We start from the raw sequence: 10,518 nt of genomic DNA, 5'->3' as shown, positions 1-10,518 counted from the left end.
AAAATATACAAATAAGGGGATAAAAACGAGGGAGCTTTCGACCGTTTGCGCAACGGTCTTCTTCAGCCAACTGAATCAACATACTAGTTTTTCTTAAAAAGACACGTTGAAAAGAATTTTGGTGATAGTCGATCCACGAAAACATCGAACTCTCTTTCATTGTGGACTTGGCAGTTACGTAATGGCTGTTTCCCTTATCTGTGGGCCAACCGTTGTGATCTTCTTAACGGCTGTTGTCGCTCGAGCGTACGGTGCTCATCACTGGTGACTAGGTGGTTCGTGGGTGGAGAACGACTTTCAGTATCGGTGCCTGTCGTTTCTGCGACAACTGCCACTTCGACAACCTGTGCGGGTTGTATATTTTTGTCTCTTAAAATATACAATTTATCAATTATATTGTTGTGGCTTTTTTACTCATTATTTTCGATCACAATATAGTGATGCTCCACACACACACACACACACACACACACACACACACACACACATATATATATATATATATATATATATATGACTATTTATCACATCACCGTGATTCATATACAATCAGAAAAAAGCTACAAACGTCCTTTAATATCAATTCACTCAGTTACCTCAGAAGTAATATATTTTCATATATGTTACCGAAGGGGAATTTTTAGTTGATAATAAGTCTACCGTCCCGTGGGATCAGACCAGCGACGGACGGAGAATCAGGACTACAGTGACGCACTAACCAGTCGGCCGACTGGTTAGTGCGTCAGAAGTCCTGATTCTCCGTCCGTCGCTGGTTTGATCCCACGGGACGGTAGACTTATTATCAACTAAAAATTCCCCTTCGGTAACATATATGAAAATATATTACTCTGAGAGGTAGAGTGAATTGATATTAAAGGACGTTTGTAGCATTTCTGATTATATATATATATATATATATATATATATATATATATATATATATATATATATATATATATATATATATATATACTGTATATATATATATATATATATATATATAAATGTGTATGTATGGTGTGTGCGTGCGAACCGCACAGGATAAAACAGAATTTTAGGTACAGAACAACTCCACTCCTAATAGCGATTGACATTATTTGTAGCTCATAACTCATTTATAAGAGAAGTAAAAGGTAAATTAAAAGAGCCACTAACAGTTGCATAAATTTGATCCCAGACCTACAGGTACTGTATAGTATCATACCTGGTTCATTCGTGTTACATGCAATTAGAGAAGGGAGTGAGTGGTCAAGTGCAGCGGATCGGCACACCCGAATTCCAGGTGGCATTACAAAGGTTGTTTTTGACCACAAGGAAGGATTTCCCAATTCCTATTCTGGGTCACTATTCCCTGGACACCTGCTGTCATTTTCCTAGTGGTCTTCAGTCCTCTGCACTCTACGTGGCTATCGATAATTATAGTTCATTTCGATATGTTCAACAGATTATTAACCATTGTATGTATGTGTGTGTGGTGTGCGCGCGCATTCTCGTGGGTATGTGAGCGAAATGGATTGCAGGCCTCAGTAGATTAAACAAATTTCCAGCTTTCATTGTGATGAGTCATTAACAAAGTACAGTAGTATTTATTTCCAGACCATTGTGCGACGTTTTACGTTGTATACGCAAGGTCAAGGTCATTCCCATAATCCCCAACCAAATACTTCAGAAGAAATCAATACATTTATTAGACCCATAAGAACAAGAAAATGTAAAACTAATGTAATAAGTAGTTACCCAATGTAATTATATAAATATAATGTACATAATTAGCCACCCCCTAAGTAACTAAGCATTGTAAATATAAATAAAAACCCCATATCCCTCCCCCAGTCACATTCCCATCATGCGCATACACACAAATATGCTGTATATAACACATTTCCTTACCTTTGTATTGTTTACACACTAAAAGGTCCTTCTGTAAATTCACTTCTACGAACTTTTATATGTCCTTCTATATTCACTTACGCGAAATTTTGAATAGTTTACCCTCACTTGGTAATACAGCGGCCGGCAATAAGTCACAGAAAAAGTCGTAATTTTGGCTAGGATAAAAAGTCACAGAAAAAAAGTCACATTAATTTGTGGTGACCGGTAAGTAAACTCACAGGGAAAAATTCTCAATTTTGGCTGGGGAAGACGTCAGGTAATCAAACAAAAACAATCAAGTCAGTCATAATTTAAGAGTCATAACCAATTAAATAAAAAAATTTTAAATCAGTTGTTAACTGGCAGTACATGACTTACGTAACATCATTGTATATATATTATGGTATTACATGTATGTGAAAATATTTAACCGGATTAGCCTATTTGGGACTGATTGACTTGTTCTTGAATTTTCAACATTTTGTTTTTTTGAACCATGGGAAGGTGTTACGCTGACTCCGTTATATGTGTATATATATGTGTGTATTTTGAACTTCATTCTTACAAATAATAATCATCATCATCATCGTTAAGGAAAGAGTAGTATATCTTGGGCATTGACAAACAATTGACAAGTGACTCCCCACATAATCATGTTTCAGTGCAAAGTTAAACCTATTCCAGTAGAAATACTAGACTTTTCCGCCTCTCCTATAAACAGCTATCTGTATTTTTACAATATTGACTGATAGACAATTATACATAGCTAATGGTGTTAAATTCCTAGAAGCATGGAAGTGCACACGAATCTATATTCAGCCTAAAGGCAGGATTATGCGGATCTATCTGTCGTTACTTATTGCTTATAATTTCAGCAACGGACAGCAGTAAGGGTTTTATCTACAGCGAGCAAATTCACCTATACTGTATACATAAAATACGTTTACAAAATGCGGTGATCTTGTAGGCCTATAATAGCTGTCCATACTCGGCCACCTGGACGCGCTAATCCTCTCTGCTGTCTAGGTCAAGTAAGCAACACTAACAGTAGCTTACTTTTGCTGTGTACATACATCCCTGAAATAATGAAAGTGAAGACTTTCACACGACAATTCACATGACAATGTACTTTACTGTTACTTTCAGTACAAGTGGCTTTATTCCGGACGTACACTACTTAAAAGGCTTCATCCACAAAAAAAGTTTTCCGTTTCGTTTTCATTGGTTTTGGTGCCCCACACGAAATCAGCTTTTATTTGCAATAATTATCAAGTATATAATTGCAATATTTTTTGCTTCATATAATTTATCCTGGATGTAATCCTGGATGTAATCCTGGATGTAATCCTGGATGTAATCCTGGATGTAATCCTGGATGTAATCCTGGATGTAATCCTATGATTTTACTTAATTCTTTGTATTTTACACATCAAAACAAAAAAATATAAAAAAACTTAATATAATCTGTTCTACTGATTTTTACCACTAAACTCAACTTTGCCATAAAATTAAGACTTTTTTCTGTGGCTTTATTCCGGTGATTTTATTACCGTCCACCATAACTTAATGTGACCTTCTTTCTGGCGCAATTCATTCGGGCGAATTTGGGCATTGGTCAATATATCATTTGGGCGACTATTCATTATATAGTTTGGGCGACGAAATATCAAAACCCAACAAATTGGCACCAATCATTTGGGCGAATCAGTAAGGAAAAAGAGGCAGAGGTAGTTTACATGTTTTCACGTGGTGATAACTCTGTAATCGGTTGGCGGATAACTCAGTAGTTAGCTGGTTAATAATTGGCAATAGTTAACAGCATTAGTTATTCATTACTCGGCTATGGAAGGAAATATCTGAAACAAACCGACGAAAAAGGTGCTTTGATATTTTCACTTATATTTGTATAGACAATATTGAAGAATGTTTCGCGGCGGTGCACTTAAAAACCACGTGTAAAGCCAGAATTAGGTTACTAACCTAAGCTATCCGAAGCTTGTGGATCGTAGCCAGGATAAGATTTTCTAAAGTTTTTGTCCTGGCGCTCTCAATTCTAAAAAAAAGTATTACCAAGAGATCTGCAAAACTAATGACCATCCTCACTAAATCCTTTGAGCAATTTTAACATTCAAAAACTTTAGAGCAAGATACAAGGCCACCAACTAATTAAACATTGCATCATGCAAAAATCCTGCATTTCTATCGCCTCACTTATCCGATACATAGAAGTCCAACGATAAAGCCTGTGTTGTAACCGTCGACAGTCACAGTAACTTCAACAATTTATAGGCATAAGCAATAACCCACTCTCGGGACAAATTACACTATCACTATTGAAAATCTGCTGCCTCCTTAACTTTATAAACTATTTATAGCCCTTACATAATTTGGACTCAATTCAACCCCGGAAGATCCTCGAAATATTTTCTTGACGTTATCTCATGTAAAAGTGAATTTTCACTTTTTAACTATTATCTTTCAAGTCACCTTTAAAAGTGTTCTCAGGAATGATCTTAATTATTCCTGTTATCAGAGGGGTCAAAATAAAATATCACTTTGCTGAATAGAAGTGCAAATCTGCATAGACTATTGCAGGTAAACACCAAAATTAGGATAATATATTAGAATCTATTTGTTTATTTCTCGTATCAATTTCCCCATCTTCTGTTAACCAACTAATCAGTAACTACCATTCCCCCGATTTTATAGGGCATTTTGTCTTTCAAGAGTATTAAAGTCTATCCCATCACATGACATTTTCGGATTAAAGAAATGGACGAAGGTTTACACATGTATATATTAAGCTGGTCTTCATACATGTAAATACTATTACATATCCATAGTCAGATTAAAAAATTGAGTAGTAGGTAGAGCACAGCATCGAAGTTCTAGTTGTCAGGGTAACCGAATTTAGCGCGCTTCGAACCGTCACTGGACATGCATAGCGTCTACAAATGTTCTTGTTGTCTGGGTAACCGAATTCAGAGCACTTCGAATCCTCACAGGATATTCAGTCTCGACGAAAAGCGTCGCTTTCCATTAGTATTAGTGTCGAGGTTATGGTCTGCTGCAGCTACACCAAGAGCCTGTGCATAAGAAAAGTTTGTTTGATTTTAGAATATACTAAAAGTTCCCATGACATAACCTACCCTCTTAAAAGTGAAAACAGCCAATTCAGTTAGTCCCAGAAGCTATTCTAAGGTTATTATATTAATACTAAATCGTATGAGTAAACTTGCCCATTAACAATACCATGTATTAATACCCCATTAACAATACCATGTATTAGTATTTTTACTTCAAACTGCCACCAACTTTCGCAATAATCCCATATATTACTACCAGTGTTCCTTCAAACTCCCAAAGACAACAGGATAAGAGTGCCATCCTTCAAGATTTATTTAACAGGGCGCCAATCCTAAACTGAAACAACCGCACCTAACTTTAGTGCTACATAACTATGAAAGGCGCCACGCAATGCACATCAATACTATCTGGGAACTTTCGTCCTTTAGTATACAGTCATAAGGGAATTGAAACTGCACAATCCAACGGGGCGAAAAATAAGTTGGGGAATTCAGAATAAGAAAAGGGTTCCCGAAGCAAGCTTCGGCGCTGTAGGAAAGGTGGATGAATGTAGGGGTCAATGAAAATATGCAATGCAATCTGAACTATTTCCTAACATGAAAGCTTTGCTTGAGTAAGAAGGGGGGAAGGTGGGGGTGTTGAGCGCATTGACCGAACATTAACAATTCTGCAAAAACTTTAATTACAATTTCCGATATTAACTAGCATATTAAAATACCTGACAAGTCCATAACATCAGTCAGAAAAATTCTTTAACATACCAAGACCTAAGCCTCTTAGAAAATCGTTAAGATTCACCTATCACCTGTCTACTTCATATTTACTAGTGGGAATGAAATGTTAAGTTACAGAAGTATGTCAGCGTTTCCCTACCCTATTCTCAGCTCCACTAATACATTCAAACTTACATCTCATACCAAACTAAGGGCTCAAGCACTGTAATACCCTCTGCTATTAAAAACCTGCACTGTCAAATGTCTCCCTAGGTCTAACTCGCGTTTTTTACCCCAGTCTATTCCCATCATCCTTAAAAGATAGACTAGCATTTATTGCTTTTAACCTAGCCCCTCCATCTATATAAAATTAGCACGTTCTTAACCCTAATCTAGCCTACACTATTATTTTCAAGCTCCATATCTAACTTCCCATTAAGTCCTAGCTAGCCTACATGAAAATTATCAACCTTGCAGTTCTAACCTTAAGTTGTTTGGTTTGAAATCCCTATTGTGCATGGTGACAAAAGTCACCATGCTTGTTTTTGAACTTCCTGTTGTGCATGGTGACTAAGTCACCATGCACAACATGAAAGTCCACCTTTGCCTGGCAGGTGGCACCGCCACCCCGGCAAAGGTGGACTTTGGAAGTGACCAAAGAAAAACTTTAGACGCAAAACTTAATTTAGACGCAAAACTTAATTTAGACGCAAAACTTAATTTAGACGCAAAACTTAATTTAGACGCAAAACTTAATTTAGACGCAAAACTTAATTTAGACGCAAAACTTAATTTAGACGCAAAACTTAATTTAGACGCAACTGAAATAATTACTCAAGAGCTTTAAAAATTATTAATTCAAAAACTTCAAAAATCCCAAATAGAGAAACTTCACAATTCTAAAAAACAAAACTATCTGAAATTACAAGATCAAAACACACAAGGCAAAATTTTAAATATAAAAGTTTTAAATCTACTAAAAAAAAATGCTAGATTTACTCTAAAAACTTAATTTATACGCAAAAAATTTTAGACGCAAAATTTAAACTTTTGCAGACGAAATAATTTATGCGCAAAACAAATTTTAGAAGCAAAATTTAAACTTTTGCAGCCGAAATAATTACTCTAGAGCTTTAAAATTGCCAGTGTTCAAAAACTTCAAAAATTCCAAAATAGAGAAACTTAGCAATTCTAGAAAACAAAACTAGCAGAAATTACAAGATCAAAACAAGGCAAAATTTTAGATAAATATAAAGTTTAAATCCACGAAAAAATACTAGATTTACTCTACAAACTTAACTTACACGCAAAACTTAACTTATACGCAGCTGAAATTATTACTCAAGAGCTTTAAAAATTGTCTGTTGAAAACTTACAATACTAAAAACAAAACTAGCTGAAATTACAAGATCAAACCACAAAGCAATAGTTTTATACAAACCACAAAGCAATACAATAACTTAAAAAAAATATACTAGATTTACTACAAACTTTCAAAAATTACCTTCCACACACACCAACCTAACAAACTCCCACACACACCAACCTAACAAACTCCCACACACACCAACCTAACAAACTCCCACACACACCAACCTAACAAACTCCCACACACACCAACCTAACAAACTCCCACACACACCAACCTAACAAACTCCCACACACACCAACTAACAAACTCCCACACACACCAACCTAACAAACTTAACAACCAACCTAACAAACTCCCACACACACCAACCTAACAAACTCCCACACACACCAACCTAACAAACTCCCACACAAACTAACTTTTGATGCAAAAATATAACAAAAAAATAAATACTTTAAAAAGTTCTGAAGCTGAAAAATCCTAAAATTTCTTAAAATATTCAAACCTGGAAATGTTAAATTTTAACCTTTGCAATTTTGAAGATAAAAAATAAATTTAAGAATCTCAAAACAAGGGTTTTGAATCTGAAAAAATTCAACTAAATGCATTAAAACAACGCCTAAACTTCAAAATCTTAAAATGAAAACTTAAGTTTTGATTCTGAAAAAACTATGCTAAAAAATGTTTGGGGGTTGCTCAAGTCACTTCTAAAAAAAAAATCAAGGTGAATGTCCAGAAGAACTCCGCATGCATAAAGTACCAAAATTAAAAGTAAAATGTAATATTTTTCATATTTAAAGCGTTTTAGACTTCTTATGAGGAGGAAACACCCACAATTTTGCCATATTAGCTATGGAGGGGGTTAGGGGACAGGTATTGTCTAACCTTGTAAGTCAAAAATCGAAAATCATTCGATGGGGAACTAGTTTTTCTGAGAAACATTACACTCTTTCTGAGAAACATTACAGTAAAAAACCTCATTTTCGAACCAACTCCAGTAAGATCAAGTACACGAAGTGATACTGGATGTAAACAAACGACTTAGAAAATTTTCGAGGATGCCGATTAGATAATCATTAATATCTCGGATATGGTGAATCTCCTCAAAAAGTGTTCAGAGACAGTTTTATTATTTTAGTGTGAAAATTATAATGTGACCTATTTTCTTATATCTCACCGCGGAGTTGTTCTGGACATTGACCAAAATCAATACTTACTCACCCATTAATCCTGTTTAGTCATAAGGTACCGGTACATATAAGAATTCAGTAACTCATTGTGGCACGCTCATTTAACGACACCCTGACCTGGAAGAAAAAATACATTAAAGCCCAAAATATTCTAGCAAGTGGAAATAACCAAAGGCTGACTATTGGTTAGGATCAGCTGGGCCATCTGATAAAGTTTTAAAACACCAAGACAAGGATCAGCATGCAAGGCTTTATAAATACTGATCGTTACTAGTTTATTGTCACCTAAGCCTACAATAATTAAGTATAAATAAACTTAATATGCCCAATATTAGGAAGCTATGTTAGTCGAGTTAGGCCTCTCTAATCCTCAAACTTTAAACCCTATAGCATCGTAAGACTTGCTCTATTGCAATATAAAGTTAAAATGAAAATATCCGTAGCACTGCATAATTGCTGCTGGTATGGTTCAAAGTGCATAGAATTACCACTCAAAGCAATCCAAGCTCAGCTTAGTAATAAATATAAGCTTCGACAGTCTTAAATACCATGTTGAAAGGCTATCTACAACAATACCTAACATAACATATTGAACAGTTACAGTTGGAATTTACAACAAAGAATCGAAAAAACCAATATTTAAAGATACAAAACCCCCGCACACGAAAAACTTTCATACGACAACTGTATGTCACAGCTCAAGTACCACAACCTAAATATTTAAGAAATATAAAACGCAAAGCTGGCAATATTATCCACTCACCAACACCACAAACCTTGAAGCACGCCTTCAAGCCTAAAATCTTACAACGTCTATTTACAATACGACATATCTGAGAAACTGCTCAAGCTTTTCTAGACCTCAAATGAATATTGTAAACAGAAGACATGCAAGTGAAGCAAATAGATTATTGGAACCTACAACAAACTGAAAGTCAGGCTAGAGAGCAATTGTACACTGCGCACCAAGACTATACAACAAAATATGGTAATTCTATACATTAGCTCCGCGCCTGTTTTTACCTTTTCAACTTTTTTCTACACTTTTAGGGGGGTTCTGATACTGGCGGTACATCTGTTTTCGGCCAAATGGAATGTCCCTTCGCCGTGTTTGGTACTGACCGGGGAGCGTTGGGTACCAATACGTTAACAATTTAGTACACTTCCCGGACGGGATTTGAACCGTTCGAAACAGAAGTACCCGTGCTCTGTCTTGTGAAGATCGCGTATGGAAACCCCTTGTTGGATGGACTTCAGGAGGTTAATTACAGGTTAATTGGGCTCGAGCGCCAAGAATGAAAAGTAAATCCATAATTAGCAACCAAAAAACTAGAAAAAGTCGTTATAGCGCCGCCGACTGCGCGGAGGTACTATATAGTTCTACCCAAAATACCGCATGAAGTGAAGATCATACAAGTAAGCAAATTTAAAGAATAACTATTCTGCAGGAGCTACGATACTAACGAGAAAACACAATCATAAAATATAAGAAACACCTTACTTTGAAAACGTACAAGGGCCGTAGGAGAGGGAATCATCCCTGTGGAGAACTGTACGCAAAACCAAAGAAAAGTAAAACCAACGGTCCTTCTGAACAGCACGGCCGAACTCACAAACGCAAATGAACGAAAACGTCGAGTTAGTATCAACGAAACCTGTCTTACCAAGCTGGAGACTCAAAAACACTGAAACAAGCTGTTCTTGAGGATAACAGCCAAAGACCGCTGCAACTGCTTGTTTGTGGGACGTCACTTTATCGCCCTTTCGCCACCGAAGAAGCTTTAAGGCGATGATCAGAAAATCGACAGAAATTATTATTATTATTATTATTATTATTATTATTATTATTATTATTATTATTATTATTACTGAGAGTTGCCGGGCACTCTTGCTTTTTAGCGAACTACCCAAATTATGTATCAGTAGTTAACCCATCTAAAAAAATTATTATTATTATTATTATTATTATTATTATTATTATTATTATTATTATTTTGGAGATTTGCCATTTACTCTTCCTTTTTAGCAAACTACCTAAATTATGTATCGGTGTTTGGTCTTTATCTGGTATTATTATTATTATTATTATTATTATTATTATTATTATTATTTATTATTATTATTATTGCCGTTGTTTTCAGCAGTGCTTGGGCATAAGAGTTCATGAATATTACTTTTTACTAGAGTACTTAATTTAGTATACTGTATTGTGTTCATCTTATCGTTCATCGTATATGGCCCGGAGCTGAAACAAGGGATATTGTTATCATTATTAATTAATGCA

At 35.5% G+C, this 10,518-nt stretch overlaps 1 long non-coding RNA gene across 1 annotated transcript; it reads right to left on the bottom strand.

Moving 5' to 3' along the window:
• Window positions 1-4,654: 4,654 nt before the first annotated feature.
• On the bottom strand, window positions 4,655-9,880 carry LOC136856484 (uncharacterized). Its single transcript, XR_010858357.1, has 3 exons — window positions 9,729-9,880; window positions 8,266-8,346; window positions 4,655-4,958 (listed from the first exon to the last, which is right to left on the bottom strand). It is a non-coding gene; the product is annotated as an uncharacterized lncRNA (long non-coding RNA).
• Window positions 9,881-10,518: the final 638 nt, after the last annotated feature.

This window comes from Macrobrachium rosenbergii, chromosome 36, assembly GCF_040412425.1.
Source record: "Macrobrachium rosenbergii isolate ZJJX-2024 chromosome 36, ASM4041242v1, whole genome shotgun sequence".
Classification (NCBI taxonomy): Eukaryota; Metazoa; Arthropoda; class Malacostraca; order Decapoda; family Palaemonidae; genus Macrobrachium; species Macrobrachium rosenbergii.
The sequence above is the reverse complement of the archived record's forward strand: the minus strand, read 5'-3'. Positions and strand labels throughout refer to the sequence as shown.